General features: G+C 37.0%; 1 non-coding gene across 1 annotated transcript; it reads right to left on the bottom strand.

The window, feature by feature from the left end:
- Positions 1 to 11,042: 11,042 nt before the first annotated feature.
- LOC133294268 (small nucleolar RNA R71) lies at positions 11,043 to 11,149 on the bottom strand. The gene has a single exon (XR_009749175.1). It is a non-coding gene; the product is annotated as a small nucleolar RNA R71 (small nucleolar RNA).
- Positions 11,150 to 22,563: the final 11,414 nt, after the last annotated feature.

Raw genomic sequence — 22,563 nt, 5'->3', positions numbered from 1 at the left:
CACAATTCCAAACAACATAGAGAAGTCCAAAATGTATATGACATTTCAAGACTAAAACAAGCACGAAGAAAAATGGGGAGCTGTTGAAACAAACTGAAAGAGTTCTTAAAGCAAATCTCTCGCAATGAGAATTGTAAGCAGAAAGGCAAGGAGTCCACCCATCACTGCATGATTACTAGTGAGTCCACCCATCACTGCATGATTTTTAATGATCTCAACCGGAACGTAGTCAATGATTAACGATCCTTTTTGAGCAGCAACACCCGCAACTAAAACAATTAAAAAAGCTGTGAACAATGTGAATTTGATTGGTGAAGCCATACTTGAAACGACCTGAATATAACTGTTTTGAATGTATAGATTTCTTCAAACTGCTTCTGGCTTGAATATAGTTGGTTTAGGTGGGTTATATAGTAGCATAGCCCGTGGACTTTTTTACAATAATAAATAAGCATATCCATGGCTCTATATGTTGTAATTATTGAATGAAACTTTCGAACCCTATTTTAACAGATAAAATATTATTGACCAACCAAGAAGAAAAAAAACTACAATGCATCATTTGCATTCATGTTTGGACAAATTTATATATAAAAAAATTGATTGAAAGTTATATACCAAAATAAACAGCTAACGATTCGGTAATCAATGTTTAATATTTAAATAAACATCCTAGCCGGTGAAAGAATGAAAACTGCATGCAACACCTTTTTGCTAGGAACTTATCATGCCTGAAGCTTTGAAAGTTGTACGTAGAATGGTAATGATAATACATAAACTTTTGTGGGTCAACTATATCATAAGAAAAATCAATATAATATGCAACGGTCGGCTGTGGCCCGTTTCAAGATCTAAATATGCGGAACATATCTGCTACGGTTTTTCAATCTGTTTTTTCAAGCTTAATTAGCACAAAGAAAGGAACATTTAGTGCCCGTTTGATCTCTCTCTTTTTTAAGCTACAAGCTACTTATAAGCATAAGCTAGGTCAAACAGGTTTTGGGAAAAGCTCTTATAACGAAAAACTCTTTTTTTTATAATGAAGAAAAAAGCTGAAAACTAAAAGATTGTAGGAGGAGCTTTTTTTTAAGCTCTTATCTGTTTTTCTTGAATTGTGTGTTTTTTTTAAAATGAAGAGTGATAAAGATAATAAGAGATAATTTTCTTGAAATATGTGCTTTTAAATAATTTTTAAACTAAAACTTTTATGTAATTTCCAAACAGCTTTTAGCTTATTTTTTTAAGCTCTTTTTTTTAATTTTAGCTTATAAGTAGCTTTTAGCTTAAAAATAAGAGGATCCAAATAGGCTCTTAGGGTTAAAAGAGTACCGAACATTTAGTGTATTCTTTTTCAAATATGAAAAAAATAAATAAAAAATTTACACTACTTCTGTCTTTATAATTATTTTCTATCATATCCTCCTCTCTCTTTTTTAATAAAGGAATATCTATTCTGGTAGCATAAAAAATATCCTCCGACCCTTGTCTGCACAGCTGTTTCAAAATGAAAAGAAAAACATAGTTTGGAGCCTGCATGAAGGGACCACTACAGGAAACAAAAGGAGGATGAGATGACCTGTCTGGTGCGTGCGCGGGTCCTACACCAACCGTCAAAGTATTTAAAGCAGAGAGACGTTGCCGTCTAAACGCATATTAAACTCAAATTAATATGATTAACTTAAAATATTAATTCATTTTATAAGAATTATTACCCTCACAATAATATGAAGTGGAGCCTATAAATCAACGAGTCTTGGCTCTCTCCAATAACACAACACAAGATAGCAAAGCAATTTACACACTCATCCACCACCCTCTCTAAGTATCTATTGTCTTTCTTTACATCTCTTTGTGTCTGAGAAAAATGGCACAAATTAGCAAGAGCATAGGAGTATTTTTCTCCGTGGTGTTTGTTGTGGGGCTTGTGTTTGCTACTGGGGCTTGTGTATGAGAATATGCCCCACACACCGACTCACAACGTCTCACTCCCTATCAAAATGTACGACATGTTGTTTCCGTGCTCTTTAGTACAATGACTGATAAGGCTAGCTAGGGGTGTTAACGGGTCGAGTCGAGCTGAGCTTTGGTCTTAAAAGGTTAAGTCTATGTTTAAATGTGTCTTAAAATACTAAGTCTATGTTTAAATGTGTCAGCCTGATCAAACCCCCTGTTACCTATCATAAATATAACTATTGGCCTGTAGCCTGACTTATTTACAAAAAATAAAAGCTTTGTTTAGTCTGTTTAAAAAATAAGACAACAAAAATTTATCCAAACAGAATATACAATCAACAAAACTAGTAATTCTATGAATATTCATAAATTCAATTTATATCCAAACATAATATAAAACAAAATCATTCAAAAAGTCTGTTTAACTAATAAAATGAAGTGAAATGGATTGAGGAAAAAGAGAGGACTATTACAAGTAGTATAAAAAATATAAAATATAAATAAAAAATAATATACTAGGCCAGCCTGAGAGGCTTTTTAAATTGGAGCCTGAGGCCTTTTTATTAAACGAGCTTTTATACATATCCAAGCTTGGTGTCAATAACCAATTTTAGACATGTAAGCTCAGGCCTTCACGAGCCGAGCCAAAGACAATTTTAGACATGTAAGCTTAGGTCTTCACGAGCCGAGCCAAAGACCCCTGAAAGGCCTCTGATTTGTTTAGCACCCCTAAGACTAGCTACGTATATATAACATTTTGCTAATTTTACCACGTAAAATAAAACTATGTAAGTAAAGGGTAATAATGAGACTCAAAATATCATAATAGTAAAGTGACGTTAGTTTTGTTATAAAAAAAAAAAAAAAAAAGTGACGTTAGTTTTAATATAAGAAAAATTTGATGTTGAGTTAATTCCCGACGAATGTCAATGTATATTTTTAATAGTAAATTGCATTATATTATTATGGAGAATGTTATATTTACAATTTTCTTTTTTGTTTATAAATCATATTATGTACTCTGGGAAATACACTCGTAAATCAGTGTACTCTCCAGAATACATAATTTAGTTTATAAATAAAAAATTTGTAAATATAATATTGTTTTACCATCATATATAATTTGTAGTTTTATTGTATACTTTTATCCTAACTTATCCTATTGAGGACATTGCACCTTAATTTATCATATCTAACGTAACATTTCCTTTTGTTATCAAAATTGAAAATTCAGTAGTAAATCATTATGCATGAATAAAAATACACTTTTTTTAATCTTTAATATATCTTTGGTTTAAGTTAATCTCACTCATAAAGAGTTAACACTCATGTAATTGCTGGGTTCTCTACTCCTAATTACACGACCTTTGACCTCTACGTATTTTTCCAAATTTGCACAGTTTCATTCTGTGTCCCTCTCAGAGCACTAACTATGGTATAAAGAACAGTTTGGTTTCAATTCCCCATGTAACTTTATCAAACAATTTTATTGCTTGAGTTCACTCAAAAATTAAGCAACTCAAATATATTATTGCGGTTGCTCGAGAACTGACTATTTGTTGGGTCAGTCTCTAAACCTTCTTCTCAAGTAATTGAGCGTAGAGCCAGAACTAGCCACAGCATCAAGAATGTCATCCAGCACACGAGGGCCCATCATAATTATACGCTTGTATCTGAATTTAGAGGAGAGATAACAAAACGAATTTTGGTTTTTAATTAATACAGTAATAAAACTGATAAATATGATATTAGCTTTAGTAATTTTTGTTTTTATTATACACCTTTATTAAGTTGAAACTTTCTTACAATTTATCATGGAAGTTAAAGATGGCAAAAATGGGTTGGCTCGTAAGACGCAAAAAATGAGTCGGGTTGGGTTGGTAAAAATGAGCCGACAATCCAAGCTAGTTCGAAAAAAATCGAGCCAACCTACGGGTCAAACTGGTCAGCTTGCGGTTTTTTTTTTGTAATTAAAAATACAAAAAAATAATTGAGCCAACCCTAACCCGACTCGGGTCAGGTTAGGTTGGATTTTTTGGATCATTTCTTTTCAAGCCAACCCTAACCCGACTCATTTTTTTCGAGTTACAATGGGTGATAAACCTTTGGGTTACCATTTTTTAGGCTAAATTATATAAGAATTATATGGTAGATTGCATGGAATCCAAGGTTTTACATTAAAAAATCATAAGATTTGAGAATTGAGCTAATGTTTTGATATCTTACTCATTTTGCAGCTAAGGGAATCACAACGAAGATTTGAAGCTCAATATGAACCAAAGGAAGCCAAAATAGTACAAGTCAAGGGTCAAAAGAGCACGCTCAAGCACACAGAATGGACGCTCGAGCGCGTCCGGACAGGGAAATCAGCTAAAGTGAGCAATTCAGGGCGCTCAAGCGCCCAACAGCACGCTCAAGCGCCCAAGACAACCAAAAATCTCCATCGATGAGCACGCTCGATGTAAGAACCCGCACCATTAATTCAGAAAATTAATTAAATAAATATGTGAAATTAGGAAATAATTTCATAATTGACCCTAATAATTATGAGAAGGCTTATATAAGTATGGTAAGTGATTAATAATACTGAAAGTCGCTTTTTTGACGAAAAGTGCAGATACTGGTTCCACCTCACGGTATAAATGTGTACCGATGAAGTATCCCGAAAAATTATGAAAAGTGTGTATATGTCACTAGAATAATATATAGGGCTAGCATCACAAGTTTTAGGTCAAAATAATGAGAACTGGTGCCAGAACTGATACTAGCTAAGAAAAAGCGCGTATCGAAAAAGTACTGCGAAAAATAAAATAAAAATATGACAAATCTTAGAAAAATGGCTAGGTTCAGAATCCTTAGTTTGGGGTTAAAATGCTAAGCGTAGCTATTAATGCTTACACAGTGTGTTTTAACTTAAACCGCCTATATATACTTAATGGCACACATTTTTAGGGCATGTTCATACACTTTACATGCCTCCATTTGCTGAAGCTCCTATCAGCCACCTTTCCGCCTTCATTCCTCCAAAGAAAACCTCAAAGTAACCACATTTCTCCATTGTGTCTTCATCAAATCACCTTGGTTAAGTGTGGGTGAGACTTGGGTGAGAGAAAAGCTCTTGTTTTCTGAGTTTAGGTTCTGTTTTGTGAGGTAGTTGGGCTGAGTTGTGGGTTCCCTTTGTGAAGGCCATTGTCATGGCATTTTATGCTTGAAGGAGTGATCGTTGAAGAGAAAATACCTTTCTTGGTGTGCCATTTTCGTGCATATTGAAGTCAGAATCTTGGGAGCTGAAGTGAGAGCTCTAAGAGCCTCCCTTGTTCTGTTTTGAGAGCCTTGGGTATGTCTCTTACTTTGATTATGAGTTTTCCTTGCTTAAAAGTTGAGTCTTGACATTTTAATGAGTTGTTCAAGTAACTAACATGATCATGAACCTAAAAGTATATAAAAATGCATGCTTGGACGTCCTTATGGGTTAAAAGTTGAACCTTGGGAATGATATCTCGCGAAATGCAGAAACTGCATTCTGTCGCGAATATCCGGATATGCCCCCCGACAAATATCCGGATATTCTGGGAATTTCGAGACAGTGACTGTTCTGTCCATACAGAACTGTATTTAGGGTTTGTGGACCCTAGATTGGTTAAGTTGAATCTCTGTAATAATTAACTAACTCAGAATCTAAGTGATTAAGAGCTTATGGCTTTGTGAGAAGCCTAAGGACGTGAAACGTAAAAGGAAAGCGTTGTCTTTATGTCATATGCTTGTAGATTATGATTGTTGATATGATTGCTGGTCTAAAACAAATAGTGATTCTGCTGTTTGTGGACTTTGAGCTTGGTTGGAGTCTTAATTGGATAGTTAGCTTGCGAGGTAAACTTTCGTGTCCTCGGTTTAGCCATTGTTGGTTCCACCATACCCCATGGGGGGATGGTTTATATGCATGATGTGTTTTAATGTATTGATTTTGAAAAGCTGTTGAGTTGTTATGTGCAAGTGCTTATAATATGCATGTGTTGTTCCACCTAGACAGTAAGCCTGTGTATGTAGGAGATATACCATAGGGTGATTCTGTGAGTGGGTGTAAGTAGTGACTTGCACTAAATGTAGGTAATAGACGTATATAAATCCTACATTTCTCTGGCCAGTGGAATAGTTGACACACATGACATGACTATTCTGCTGCATTGCACTGATTTTGGAACTTATATTGTATTACTGCTTTTGAACTTATATTGCACATGTAAGTGAGCTTGGGGTGGAGAAATCCTTGAGGACCCCTTGTCTTACTGAGATTTCTATTTAGAGATCTCACCCCACATTTGGGGCACATTTTCAGGTTCAGGTAACTCGGGGGTTGAGACCTCGGGCGGCAGGAGGCCGGAGCTTAGTTGATTGATTCATGTATATGCTGACATGATTGGATGATGCTTATGTTTTAGTTACATTTTATGATTTACTGAGCTGAGACTATGTTGGGCTTTGTTGCCTTATTTGGTGAGCATGGGGATCGTCCATGCCACGTTGAATTGACTTTGTTGTTTTAGTATTGAGTTGTATAATTGTATCAGGATTATGGTCCGGACTACTTGAGGTAGTTCTGTGACTTAGATACTCACCTATTTATGTAATCAGGTATTTCAGTTAGTTGTTGAATTGCAATTTACATACAGGCAATGTTTTGAAAATAAATTAAGTAATTCAACTTGGTAACGATAATGACGTCATAATTGAAAGTAAAAAGTTTATTCCGCATTTTTAATTAAGCAAAGCTTAATACAATGACATGATAACAAACCGGGTATACACGGGGTGTTACACTCGAGCGCCCAACTGGCCGCTCGAGCACTAAAGGGTAGGCAAGAATGAGAATTTTTTGCATAGGAGCGCGCTCAAGCGCCCTGTAGCACGCTTGAGCGCCCAATACGAGCCCAGTCAGCCCAATCTGTAGTATCTTGAATAAAAACGGAAACAAATAAGATTTGATTGGGAATTGATAGAGATTCATGAGGAGATTGGATGGAGAATTAAAAGATACGGCTTCAATGGTTATAAATAGGGAGCTGAGGGTCAAGGAAACACACCAATTCACAGACACCAAGGAATTACACAGAGATCCGAAGGAGGAATTCTGTTACGAGGCGTTGGAGCTGTAAGAACCCGCACCGTTAATTAAGGAATTTAATTAATACATTAGGAGAAAATAGGAAATTATTTCATAATTGAACCTAATAATTATTATGATGCTTTAATAATTATAGTAAGTGATTAAGAATGCTGAAAGTCGCTTTTCGGAAGAAAAGTGCAGATACTGGTTCTGCTAGTCGGTATAAATGTGTACCGAAAAAGTATCCCGAAAATTATTATAAGTGCATGATAATTACTTGAATAATATGTAGGACTTGTAAAACGAGTTTCAAGTCCAAATAATGAGAACTGGTGCTAGAAACCGGTACTGGCTTTGAAAAGCGCGTACCAGAAAGGTGCTCCGAAAATTATAAGAAAAATATGATAATTCTCGTAAAATTGAGCAGGTTAAGAATCCAAAGTTTGGGATTAAAATGCTAAGCATAGCAATTAAAGTTAATACTGTGTGTTTAAATGCTAAATCACTATAAATAGGCACACTTGGGCACAAAACCCTAAATAACTTCTGCATGTACGTGGCTTGGGAGAGGGTGGCTGACCAGAATAGTGTCCAAAGGGCTTATTCTCCATTTCTTGGCCAAGTAATCACCTTTTGCTTGGTTTCTTCACCTCCAAACACTTGAGCCTTGTGTGAGTGGCCTTGTGAGTGTGTAGAGAGCTTTTGTTCTAAGTTGAGAGGCTGTTGGAAGTCAGCTTTGAGGGCTAAGTTAGAGAGTTGAGTTGTGGGAACCTTGGAGTTGGCTTGTTAAGCTTCAAGGTGTGTTCTTTGTGGAGAAAGGACCAACCTTCAACTTACATTTTCGTTCTTGAAGGAGTCAGAACCTTGGAGTTGCCATGTGAGCTCCAAGAGCACCTTTTGTTGGCTGGTTGAGCTTTGGGGTGAGTTACCTTACCTTGGTCTTGAGTTTTGATGAGTAAAAGAGGTGTCTTTGCATGTTTAATGAGTTAAACAAGTAACCAATTGTCATATTAACCTAAGTGGACCTAAAGATGCATGTTTAAGCTTCTGGAAATGTTAAATATGGAACCTTGGACGGATATCTTCACGAAATGCAGTTTCTGCATTCTGTCGTGAAATATCCGGATATGTGCCCGAGAAATATCCGGATATGTGATATCCGGATATGGGATTTAGATATCCGGATATGGGAATCTGAATATCCGGACATTGAATATCTGGATATGGTCAGTGAGATATCTGGATATTGCATATCCGGATATGCCCCGTGGAATATCCGGATATTCTGGAATTTCGTAGAACAGTAGCTGTGCTGTGTGTACAGTAGGCTATTGGGGTTTGTGGACCATAGATTGATGAAGTTGAACTTCTGTAATTAATGAACTAAGTCAGAATCGAGGGATTAAGGGCTTATGGCTTGGTATGGAGCCTTAAGACGTAAAACGTAATGGAAAGGCGTTGTCTTTAAGTTATATGCTTGTGGTGCATTATTATTGATATAGTATTGGTCCATAACAGATTGTGAATCTGTTGTGTTTGGACGTTGAGCTGAGGACTCTTGGCTTTGGGTGTTAGCTTGCAAGGTAAGCTTTTGTGTCATCGGTTTAGCCATGTTGTGGTTCCACCATGTCCCATGGGGGTATGGTTATATGCATGCTGTGTTACATGCTTTGGATATTTGAAATGCTGTTGAGCTTTATGTGTAATGGCTTTTAATATGCATGTGTTGTTTCATCTTGACCCGTAAGCCTGAGTATGTGGCGCCATACGATATGGTGATCCGGGATGAATGCAAGTGGTGTCTTGCACTATGTGTGGGTATTTGACGTATATAAATTCTGCATTTCTCTGGCCAGTAGAATAGAATTGACACACATGACATGATTATCTGCTGCATTGCACTATTTTAGAAATGATATTGATGAACTGCTTTTAAACTTATATTGCACATGTAAGTGAGCTTGGGGTGGAAGATCCTTGAGGACCCCTTGTCTTACTGAGATTTCTTGTTTAGAGATCTCACCCCACGTTTGGGAAATGCTTATTTCAGGTTCAGGTTGTATGGTGACTGATGCCTCTGGCGGCAGGAGGCCAGAGCTTAGCTGATTATGATATTATATTGTATTGCTGCCATGACTGGATTTGGATGCTGTTTATGTTTTCCACTATTTATGTTTATGTTGTTGTTGAGACTGATGTTGGGCGTGTTGCCTTATTTGAGTGAGCATGGGGATTGTCCATGACACTTTATGTTAGTACTTTTAGATTGGAGTTGTATAAATTGTTAGATGGTCCAGTCTACGTTGTTGTAGTTCCGTGACTAGAGCCACACTTTTATTATCTATATTATGAGGTATTTCAGTTAGCTGTTTTATTGCAATTACATACAGGCGATATTTTGAAAATGGTTAAGTAATCAAGCTGGTAATGAATAATGACATCATAATTGAAAAGAAAAAGACATTCCGCAATTTTTAATTAAGCGCAGCTTAATACGATATTATGATAACATTACCGGATATATACGGGGTGTTACAGGAGCACTGAGGAACAAAGTCAACATCACACCAATAGAGGCTTGGGGAACTCTTTTCTTCTTTATTGCTTTTTAATTCAGTATGCTAGGCTAGACTTTTATGTAGTTAGGGGTAGATGGAACCCAATTGAATCGTATGCTTTGAATTTAATTGTCTCTGAATTCTTTTCTTTTTATATTTGAATAAATTTATCTGTCTTTAATGCTTTCTATGAGTTTGCTCTTTATAGAATGATTTAGGGGAATTGTATGACAATAAGGATGTTGGTGCATGAACCCTGACTTGGTAAATTTATCACAATCCTTGTGATCTAGGGATAGACAAAGGATAATTGTGCAATCTTTGAATTCTTGATCACATAGATTTAGGGTAACAAGGAATTGAGCCCTAATTAAATAAGAAATAATTGATTGGCATTATTTTAAGAACAGATTCTTGACAATTTAATTCATAGCATATAGAGGAGATCGGGGAAGTCGAAACCCTAACTACGCTTGTTTTAAATCTTAAATCAATCATCTTTCCAATTGTTTTTTTTCTGAATTTTAATTTGCATGTTATTAATTGTTTTCAATTTCAATTTCCTTCATCTTAATCTTGATTGTCCAACTAAACCGCGATTAGCGAATTAGTGTTTGAAATTCGAACCTCGTGGGAACGATCTCGTACTCCGGTACAACTTTATTACTTAACGATCGGTGCACTTGCCGAGTCGCAACAAGTTTTTGGCGCCGTTGCCGGGGATCAGATCCTTCAACATTAGAAGTAAGTAAAAACTGTTTAGATTGGACGTTTTTAATTTTCTGCAATTTAAATTCCACATAAATTTTTCTGCATTAATTTTTCTGCATATTCTGCATTCATTATTTTCTGTTTTGAATTTTCTGTTTTTCTGCATAATCTTCTACTCTTAGTTTATGCGAGGTACTGTTAACCCACGATCCTTGCAGTTTGATCCTGAGATAGAAAAGACAACTAGAAAACTCTGAAAATGCGCAAAAGAAAGAAAAGCAAAAGAAGCATCAAGCTCGACAGATCCGAAGGAAGAAACAATAGCAGATAACGATCGACTTCCACCCGTTCAGAGGACGTTGGGAGATTACATGACGCCAGCCCGAGTTCCGCAGACGGTAAGCATTGTTAGACCAAACGTGGATGCTAACAACTTTGAGCTCAAGCCGGCACTACTCCAACTGATTCAAAAAGATCAGTTCGCTGGAGAAACCACGGAGGACCCCTACATTCATCTCGAGAATTTTCTGCTCCATTGTGACACATTGAAGATGAATGGAGTCCCACGTGATGCCATCTTGCTCAAACTCTTCCCATGTTCACTCAAGGAAGAAGCAAGAGGGTGGCTGCAGTCAATGCCTGAACGAAGCATCACCTACTGGGATGACTTAGCGACCAAGTTCTTGGCCAGATTCTTCTCAGCTTCAAAGATGGCAAGGCTCAAAGCAGAGATCACTGCTTTTGAACAAAAAGAAAGTGAATCCTTGTACGAGGCATGGGAAAGGTTTAAAGGACTACTCCGAAAGTGTCCCCAACATGGCATTGAAGCTTGGGAGAAAGGATGAATTTTATTTCAAGGAATGACGTCGAGCACAAGAACCTTGGTGAATGCTGCAGCAGAAGGATAATTGAAAACAAAAACTTCAGAGGAAGTGCTGGAATTGCTGGAATCTTTACCCTTTCATGAGTTCAATAATGCTCTAGTCTCACAAAGGAGAGCGGGGATCATGAAGCTTGACAGCTATGATGCGATATTAGCCCAGAATGAACAAATATTGCACATAAATAAGAAACAACAAGCACAACTAGATGCTCTCACTAAGCAATTTGTCAGTTCTCAAGTCTCTTCTGTTAACACTCCTCAAGTCACTTGTGGGATATGTGCAGGTGCCCATGCTACTGAAGACTGTGATTTTATGAAGGCACCTGGGAATGCTGAAGTCAACGGAATCTGGTACGATCAAAAGAACCAGAACAATCCGGGGAGGAACCAATATGGAAATAACTACAATCCAGGATGGAAAAATCAAAACCAACACCCAGGGTTTAGTTATAAATCAAATTATCAGCTGAATCTTCTCCCACCAGTGCAACAAAAACCTCCACCACAAGGTAACACTTTAGAGTGGGAGAAAGCCTTTGCACAGTTGTGCAAGACCACCTCAGACTATATTCTAAATGCAAATGCCTTCAGAGATGAAACAAGAGCTTCATTTCGGAACCAAGAAGCTTCTATCCGGAATCTTGAAACTCAGATTGCCCAGTTGTAATGGCAGTTGTTGCGACTCGGCAAGTGCACTGGTCGTTAAATAATAAAAGTGTACCGGAGTACGAGAACGTTCCCACGAGGATCGGATTTTCAAACACTAGTTCACTAACAACAATTTAGTTGGACAACCAAGATTGAGATGAAGGGATTTGAATTTAAAAACAATCAATAACATGCAAATTAAAATTCAAAATTAGAAAGCAATTGAAAAGATGATTGATTAAAGATTTACAACAAGCGTAGTTAAGATTTCGACTTTCCCCAATCTCCTCTATATGCAATGAATTAAACTGTCAAGAATCTTTTCTTAATATAATGTCAATCAATTCTTTCTAAGTTAATTAAGGCTCAATTCCTTGTTACCCTAAATCTATGCGATCTTGAAAGAACTCTAGTTCCCCGATTATTCCCCAATAAAACATGCATTAAGATCAAGAATTTAAAGATTGCACAATTGCGCTATGTCTATCCCTAGATCACAAGGATTATGATAAATTTACCAAGTCATGGTTCATGCACCAACATCCCTATTGTCATACAATTCCCCTAAATTATTCTATAAGGAGCAAACTCATAGAAAGCATTAAAGACAGATAAATTTATTCAATTATAAAAAGAAAAGAATTCAGAGACAATTTAATTCAAGACATACGATTCAATTGGGTTCCATCTACCCTTAACTACATAAAAATCTAGCCTAGCATACTGAATTCAAAAGTAATAATAAAGAAAAGAGAACCCCAAGTCTCTATTGGTGTGATGTTGACTTGGTTCCTCAGTGCTCCAACGCTCCACAACAGGATTCCTCCTTCAGGTCTCTGTGTAATTATCTGATTTTGTGTCTGTGAATCCCCTAATGAGTCCCCAAGGTCCTCCATTTATAGATGAGAATGTATCTTTTAATTTCTCTTCGAATCTTCGTAAGATCTTGTTCACATCTTGATTCAGATTTGAAATCTTTCATAAGCCTAGATTTGATTGCATATGGACGTTTTAGTGTGCTGTTTGGACGCTAAAACGTACTCCCAGTGCATTCTTGTCTGCCTCAGGGTATTTTAGCGCGCTGATGGGCGCTAAAACGCCCTCTTCGAAGGGTGATTTGTTGCAATTAGAGTGTTTTAGCGCTCTGGAGTGCGCTAAAATGTAACATCCCGTGTATACCCGGTTTGTTATCATATTGTAGTATTAAGCGCAGCTCAATTAAATGCGGAAGCTAACTTTTTCATTTCAATTATGACGTCATTATTATTAACCAAGTTGATTACTTAATCCTTTTTCGAAATATTGCCTGTATTTAATTGCAATAAAAGCTAACTGAAATACCTCGTTTAATAATTAAGTGTGTAGCTAATCACGAAACTACAACACGCAGTCCAGATAATATCTTGATACATTATACAACTCAAGTCTAAAACATCATAACATGGTCAATATGGCATGGACAACCCCATGCTCACCAAATAAGGCAACAAAGCCCAACATAGTCTCAGCTCAAATAACAGTATAATGACAGTAAACATAAACAGCATCCAAGCATATAAGCATAATCAACATGCATACATCAGTCAACTAAGCTCCGGCCTCCTGTCGCCCGACGTCTCAACCCCTGAGGTACCTGAACCTGAAAATGTGCCCCAAACGTGGGGTGAGATCTCTAAAAAGAAATCTCAGTAAGACAAGGGGTCCTGAAGGATATCTCCACCCCAAGCTCACTTACATGTGCAATATAAGTTCAAAAGCAGTATAATAATATAACTTTCAAAATCTGTGCAATGCAACATATAATCATGTCATGTGTGTCAGAATCCTACTGGCCAGAGAACATGTAGGAATTACATACATCTACAACCTACAGTAGTGCAAGACGCTACTTGCACCCACCCACTGAATCACCATCTTGTATGACGCTACATACTCAGGCTTACCGTCTACGTAGAACAACACATACATATCATAAGGCATTTACACTTAACAGCTCAATAGCATTTCAATAAATCAACATTTCATAAAACACAACATGCATATAAACCATCCCTCTATGAGGTATGGTGGAACCAAACATGGACAAAACCGAGGACACAAAAGCTTACCTCGCAAGCTAACTATCCAACTCAAGAGTTCAACCCAGTCCAAAGTCGACAAGCAGCACTCTCACAGTCTGTTTATAGCAACAATCATATCAGTATTCATATTCTAATAGTTTATGACATAACGACAACGTTTCTTTTTTACGTTTCACGCCGTTAGGCTTCTCCCAAAGCCATAAGCCCTTAATTCAATTGATTCTGACTTAGATTAATTATTACAGAGGTTCAACTTAATCAATCATGGGTTCACAACCCAAAATCCCATTCTGTATGAACAGAACAGTGACCATCACGAAATTCTCAGAATATACGGATATATGTCGGGGCCATATCCGGATATCCATCTCCGGATATCTCCAACCCCATATCCGGATATCAATATCCGGATATCATATCCGGATATTTCGCGATAGAATGCAGTTCTGCATTTTCGCGAAGATATCCATCCAAGACATCATTTTTAACATCAAGACACGTCCAAGAATGCATTTTTAGACACCTTAAGGTCAGTGTTTATGTTGGTTACCTATTCAACTCATTTTATATGCCAAGACTCCTCTTTTAACAAGGAAAATCATGATCAAAGGTGATGGTGCTTACCCGAAGGCTTCAAAACAGAACCACAATTGCTCTTGGAGCTCTCCTCTCTTCTCAATAGTGCTGGAATGATCAGCCCACGAAAATGGTTCACAGATGGGTACTTGCTTCGCCAAGCTCTCTACTCGGATCTCCAAAAGCCAAGACAATGGCTTTTTCTCAAGAAACTTATCAACTCAACCCTAAACCACCACTAAACAGAGGTCACACTCAGAGAAATGGCTGACCCTCACCCTCACAAGGTTGTTCACACCAAGTTATGGTGATTTAGTGAAGAAGCAATGACCAAAGGTGCTCACTTTGGCTCTCAAGAGGAAGGGAGGAAGGCAATGGAATAGTGCACAAGCTGATCAGCCACCAAGGTTTCACATAGCAATAGAATATGGCCTAGGGTTTTGGGCCATTTACTATATATAGGTGGTTTAAGTTTAATCACACTGTATTAGCACTAATAGCTACACTTATCTTTTTAATCCTAAACTTTGGATTCTGAACCTAGCCATTTTTCTAAGATTTTTCATATTTTTATTATATTTTTCGCAGCACTTTGCCGGTACGCGCTTTTACGTAGCCGGTATCAGTTCTGACGCCCGTTCTCATTATTTCGACTCTAAACTTGACATACTAGTCCTAAATATTATTCTAGGAATATTATCATACTTATTATAATTTTTCGGGATACTTCATTGGTACGCACTTATACCGTGAAGCAGAACCGGTATCTGCACTTTTTGTCAGAAAAGCGACTTTCAGCGTTATTAAGCCCTTATATTAATTATTCTTACCTTACCATAATTATTCTACATCAATTATGGAATTATTTCATATATTCATATTTACTCTAATTAAATTCCTCAATTAACGGTGCGGGTTTGATAACGCATATTTGGTTACACTTATTTATTACTCTTGGTTAGTATTTTTGGAATTTATTTAAGTTAAATAAAGATATTTTGGGTCAAATTAAAATTCTAGATTTTAATTGGGTTTAATGGATTTTCGTCAGAATTTTCCATTTTACATTACTTTCGTATTTTGGCCATATCTCACTATACAGATGTCCAATAGACTCGGTTCTTGTTGAGTTTTGCAGCTAACAGAAAGGGCTACAATCGTTATTTCATCCACTGATGCCCAATTCGGACGGAAAGATGGTCGAAACCTGAGCTCAAGATGGCCATGTTTTGCCAAAAATTTATTTTGACGTTTGGACCTAAGTTATAATTTTGAACCCAATGTATATGAGGCCCAGAGCCATTATTTCTATTTTGTTTCATTTATTTTGGGTTTGATTTGTAGAGCCCGAAGCCAAGCTTGATTAGGGGTTAAAAGGGCGAGAGGAGGGACCTTGTGGATCATCCTTTTCGTTTGAATTTGAATTTTACAGTCTTGAAATAAATAAAATTTTTGTCTTTTCTCTCTCCTCTTTTCTTTAATCAACCCACGGGTTGCGGATTCAATGGTTGAATCCTGAGGACCTGCGCCTCATTTTGAACCAAATTTGTTTCTTTTTCCAACTCGGTTTGGCATCGCGCGATTGTGGGTGTTCAATCTGAGATACGCGATTGCGTTCTTAGGAAAGAGATTAATCATTAGATTTAATGGTTAGGTTGATTAACCCAATGAACTCAAGTCGAACGGGTTGATGCTCCGCGATTGCTCGAGTAGACGCGCCGTATTTGACCAAACTCTAGGTGATTATCTAGAGAGGGGTTTCTAAGCGAATGCAGGGATTCCAATTCGATTAGGGTCAATCACGATTTGGTAATTATTTGTCCAATGATGGATATCCTCCTTGGAATCCTAATTCTTGGGTTGGTTGCTTTTAATTTGATTGTTCTTTTTTTATTTTATTTTTCATTTCCGTTTAAATTTACAATCGTATTAAAACCCCCTATTCTAGTTTCCATTTTTCTTTAATTTACGTTTCTCCTTATTTTCTCTTTTTATTTAGTTCCCATTTTTATTTGGTTTCCATTTTTATTTAATTCCCGTTTTTATTTAGTTCTTATTTCATTTAGTTTCCATTTTTTTTTATAACTGAGCGATTAAGTTCATTGCAAACTCCTTGAGAGACGACTCAGGTTGAAGCTTTACTACAGAATTTTGATAAACCTTATTTAATTCATTTGTGCAAGTTCGACAGCTCGTGTCAGGGATCTTACATTCACCCCACCTTTTAAGGATTTTGTCCGCAAAATCAGAAACATACCTGTCCCGAAACTCGGGTATTGCCGGAGAAGCTCGTCCTCTCGCTCCTAAGTACACTCCTCAGGAGTTCTTCCTGTCCATTGCACTTTGACCATAGGAATGATCTTGCTCAACGACACCAAAATTCAAAATAATATGGGAAGAAACGACAATGAAGGACGCCAAAAGTTCAAAGAACATGCATCATTGTAGAAATATAAAACACTGACATACCAAGAAGAAAAAATAAATCAACAAAAGGTTTTACCAAGAATGACATATGAAAAACAGCAAATTTAAAACAGAAGCGATGAATATCCAGAAAACAAACAGCCAAGTGCAAGCTATTGAAGAAGGAAACAAGAGAAATTCAAAGGTAAACAAGAATACCTGAATGGAGGAAGCAAACTTGTAAAGATGCAAAAAATGCGCTTGCAAATGGAAGCACTCAAGAAAACTTGCGTGAAGAAAAATGGTTGTAGAACAATTAAGGTAAAAATGGAAAGGAGGAAATGACACACGCTTACATACCCATAGTGGTAACCGCAACGGTTATGAATGGCAAAGGTTAGGGGCATTGAAGTCATTACACCCCAAAAGTAATGATTAGATGCCTGAAATGACATATTCAATAAATGCGCACAAAATGCAAAAACGACTGCAGCACGCTATCAAAAGCAACTAGCACCACATGTCAAAATGAAATGATTGCTGACATGAAAGTCGGCAAATGGAATTGAAAAACCCAAAACCAAAAAATGGACACCCAGGCAATAATGCGCTTGGGGGCAACTCGCCAATTGGATCACAATAAATGACGGATGCAATATCTCACCGGGTTCATGCTCAACCCGCCGAGATAAGGGGCAAGGCAGTCCCCGATTGGGAAGTTCAAAACCCAGAGCGCATGAGTTTACGAGAACTAGGATATTTTCGACAAAAACAAAAACTCGAATCAAGGCAAAAAGAAATTACCCCGGCAACCCAGACACCCAGGTAGCCTGACTGAGGGGCAACTGTTATGGACCCATAGATTGACAGACCCAACAAGGGGCAATCTAAGATTTAAATCAAACATAACTATGGAAAGATATCCATGAAGGATACCAATCCTAATACGACAACATGGCAGATAGGCCTGGGCCTTCATTAGAGGCACTAAAGGTCCATATCCTACTACCCATAGGTAAATCCTATAAATATGAGATAAAACCTAAAAGTACGCACGCTCTCTCTCTTACTGTTATACTATCACTGTGCGCACACACACACACTCTCTTTGGCAAAGCCGTTATTGTATTATTGTGCACAGTGATCTGCTTGACTCAAGGGTATCTCCTTCATAGATACCTTGGAGAGGGCACTAGATCCAAAGTCAACATACTTGCCATTGTGCTAGACATCTCTGTCTTCAAGACAGAACAAGTTTATAAATAAAAGGTTAAATTTCTCATTACACACTTTGAAATTTGAATTTCAACTCTCTTAGCTGTTACTATGGACCCACCTTACACCTTCTACTATATGCTATTATTACTGTGCATAGTGATCTATTATCCCTTGCAACATCTTTTCGATAGACTCTTATGAATGTACTAATCCAAAATACAAATACTAACTTTCGGTTAGACATTCCTGCTAGTTCTGAATTCATTACCACCAGAAGGAGACAAAATCCATACCACTTAAAAAAGACAACCCATATTTTACAAATAGTTATATGGTTTGTGTTAGGAGTCTTTATTTTTGTTATTGTTATTTTTTTATTTGTTGAGTGAATCTAAATAATATACAGATTAGTTATTTCCTACTTTCTTAATTGTAGAGTGTAATTTTGTAACATTCAAATAATAATAATAATAATAATAATAACAATAATAAAAAAGGCATCTTATATATAAATAAATATATTTTTTAAAAAGGCATCTTTGAAGAAAATATCTTTAAAAAAGGCAAAAGTATTTCTGCCGCTACGGCATATATATTTTGTCTGCCACACACATATATTTACCAAGATACAACGACGAATCCTGAATTTTTTTTTTAAAATATAATCAATAAATCTCATTTTTTATGTTGGAGGCAGACACTGTCTTTTTGCTGCAAAAGAACGGGACCCTTAGAAAATAGCATTTTTGACAAAAATGACATCTTCAAAAAATAATAATATTATATTAAAAACACCCCCGAAGTTCTATAAAAAGCTCTCCTTAAGTTGGTCACACCATTTAGAGAGAGAGATAGAGTAGAGAAAGAAAAAAGAAAAAGAGAGAAATTGAAAAAAAAAAAAAAAGGGAAAAAGAAAAAGAGAGAAATTGAAAAAAAAAAAGGGAAAAAAAAATAATATTGAAAGAAAATCTCGTTCTCCTAATTTCTATCTTCTTATCTATTTTATTTTACCAGATTTAATTTCGTCAAAATCTTTATTATTATTGTCTTCTTTGGCAGTATAGCGTTATTTAACATATAATTATCTGATTAATTAAATTGGCGAAATCATATTTTTGTGCAAGGACGACAAGGATATTTGAAATTATCACATCTTGCAATGTGTTACTCACATATATGTATTTTAAAAGCCTTGCAATCCTGAATCACTTTGCAAGTGATGTTTAAGAAAAAAATAAGTTTAAAAAACTATTCTGATTTTACATATTCAATAACTTACTAAAATATAATAAAATGAAGTTTTCATATTTGAATTTGAAAAAATATCCTCTCTTTCTAATATGTGTGATTATACCATTGAATGTTTTTTATATTTTTACGTTTTTAAAAAGGTTCTCAACTTAAATTAACTTCTTTTAATTTTTTATGTTAAGATGTTTTCTTATTTTCTAAATTTCAGCTGTTTATACTATCAAGTTAATTACTTTCAATTCTTTCCAAATTAAAATTTCCTCTTTCTCTCTTAATATCAGCTACTTACACTCTTAAATTAATTATGTTCAAATTCATTATATATACTATATTAGAATTTTATTTTATTTTTGGAGTTAACTCAACCCTAATCGTAAGAACTCGCACCGTTAAATTAGGAATTTAAATGATTAATTATGAATTTAGAAAATAATTCCATAATTGACCTTGAATAAATATGTTAAAGTTAGAATAATTATCACAAGGGTTTAATAATGCTGAAAGTCATTTTTCTGACGAAAAGTGCAGATACCGGTTCTGCTTCATGGTATAAGTGCGTAACGATTAAGTATTCTGAAAAATTATAATAAGTATGTGAATATTCCTAGAATAATTTTTAGGTCAAGTATACCAAGTTTGGAGTCGAAATAATGAGAACTGACATCGGAACTGATATCGGCTACGTAAAAATGCGTACAGGCAAAGTGCTGCAAAAATTATAATAAAAATATGAAAAATCCTAGAAAAATGGCTAGGTTAAGAATTTGAAGTTTGAATTTAAAATGATTAAGGTAGCTATTAGTGCTAATACAATGTGATTAAACTTAATGAGGCTATAAATAGTGATTGGCACAAAGAACTAAGTCAGCCTTCCTATCTTCTACGTGAGTTTTCTGAAGTGTTGAGCTCTCCTCCGCGCCACCACCATTCTTCTTCAAGAAGAAGCCCAAGTGGTCACCTTTCTTCATGCCTTCTTCACCAAAACACCATAACTTGGTGTGAGTTAACATTGTGAGGGAGAGAGGTGCTCCATTCTAAGTTTGAGCTTCTGAGTTGGTGAGGTTTGTGGGTTCAGTTCTTGGGTTGAGGTGTGGGAGCCATTTCCTTGACCTTTGAAGCTTCAATGAGCTATTTTCTATGTAAAAGGACCAAGCTTGCAAGACAAATTCGTGGTCTTGTGAAGTCAGACCGTTAGAGCTGTGTAGAAAGCTCAAAACACCTTCTTTTGCTCTGTTTTGAGCCTTGGGGGTATGTTATTCAATTTTTTCATGAGTTTCCTTACTAAAGATCAAGTCTTGGCATGAAAAATGATAGGATTAAGTAGCCAATTTGAACACTGACTTAAATGTGTATAAAAATGCATGCTTGGACGTGTTAATGAATTACAAATGGAACCTTGAAGGGATATCTTCGCGAAATGTAGAAACTGTATTCTGTCGCGAAATATTTGGAGAGAAAGCAGGGGGAGTTTGAGCGCCTGGTGCAGGGCTCAATGACTGTTGATGAATACTTGGCTAAGTTCAATGAACTGGTCAAATTTGTTCACTTTAGGATCGCTATGCCTACACCGGCATTCTTGGCTTCTAAGTTTCGTAGGGGACTTAATGAGAAGATCGCAGATAAGGTTGCTGGAGCTGCATCCAGAGATTTTGGCACATTGATTCAGCAGTGCTGTGACATAGAAGAGGTGTGTGTGATCAGTAAGGCCAAGATATATGATGAGAGAGTAGTCAGTGGTTCCTATCAAGGGAAGAACAAGAGGTATGATGGCAAGGGCAAGGGAAAATAGTTGCAAGCCAGGCAGCCATTCAACAAGTTTAAGAGGACCCCTACACCGCAGTGAGGTTTTGCTAGACCTCCTTCCACTTCTAGATGTGCGTGATGCGGAAAGGAGCATTTGGGACGTTGTGCTACTGGAGAGTTGCTATGCTACAAGTGTGGAAAGAGTGGCCATGTGGCCAAGGATTGTTATACATCAGTTGCAAGGGCTGCAGCAATTCAGGCGGCCCCTCTTCAGATGATTTCTGCTCCACCTACAGCGGCACCTGTTATGCCACCCGCCATGGGTCGAGTTTATACCTTGGATCGGCAGCAGTTGGACAGAGCTCCGAACCTTGTGAGAGGTACTATTTCCATTGGTGGTTCTGCTGTTGATGTATTGTTTGATTCTGGGGCTACACATTCTTTCATTGCGACACCGATTGCTGTGGGGCTTGAGTTGCCTATTTCTGTGCTTTCTCCACCCTTGGAGGTTACTACCGTCACCAGAGAAAAGTGTGATAATTCCTCTGTACATCGTGATGTAGCATTTCAGTGGGATGGCTGTGAGTATTCGGTAGATCTGATAGGATTGTCGATGGCTAATTTGGAGATCTTTTTTGGCATGGATTTGTTGTCCAAGAATTGTGTGATGATTGATTGTTGTGCCAAGCGAATGGTGATGTCTCCTCGCGATTCCACGATCATTTCTTCTCCTTATATTTCAGTACTGCAGGCTAGAAGAGCCTTGAGAGCAAGGGCATTTGGTTATGTCATGTTGGGAGGTTTGGTAAGTGGGACACAGGAGGACATTACTGGCATTCCTGTGGTGAGGGAATTCCTCGAGGTGTTTTCGGAAGAGATTCCTGAGTTTTCGCCACAGAAGGAGATAGAGTTCTCCATTGACCTTTTACCTGGTGTGGGGCCTATTTCATTAGCTCCATATTGGATGTCTCCACTAGAGTTAGCGAAATTGAAGAAGCACATTGATGATCTTTCGGCGAAAGACTTCATCCGACCGAGTGTATCTCCATGGGGGGCACCAGTCATCTTTGTTAAGAAGAAAGATGAGACCATGCGATTGTGCACCGACTACAGCTGAACAAGGTGACAATCAAGAATAAGTATCCCCTCCCTCGTATTGACGATCTGTTAAATCAACTTAGGGGTGCTTGCGTGTACTCGAAGATTGATCTCCGATCCGATACCATCAGATTCAGGTTAAGCCGGAGGATGTCCCCAAGATCGCGTTTCGTTCGAGATACGGTCATTATGAGTACTTGGTGATCCCGTTTGGACTCACCAATGCACCGGCAGTGTTCATGGATTACATGAACTGTATTTTTCAGCCATACTTAGATCGGTTTGTGATCGTCTTCATTGATGATATTCTGATTTACTCTAAGAATGAGGAAG

This window comes from Gastrolobium bilobum, unplaced genomic scaffold (genome assembly GCF_033153095.1).
Source record: "Gastrolobium bilobum isolate Gb01-03AN ecotype WA unplaced genomic scaffold, APGP_CSIRO_Gbil_v1 utg78492, whole genome shotgun sequence".
NCBI classification, from domain to species: Eukaryota; Viridiplantae; Streptophyta; class Magnoliopsida; order Fabales; family Fabaceae; genus Gastrolobium; species Gastrolobium bilobum.
This window is presented reverse-complemented; position numbering and strand designations above follow the sequence as displayed.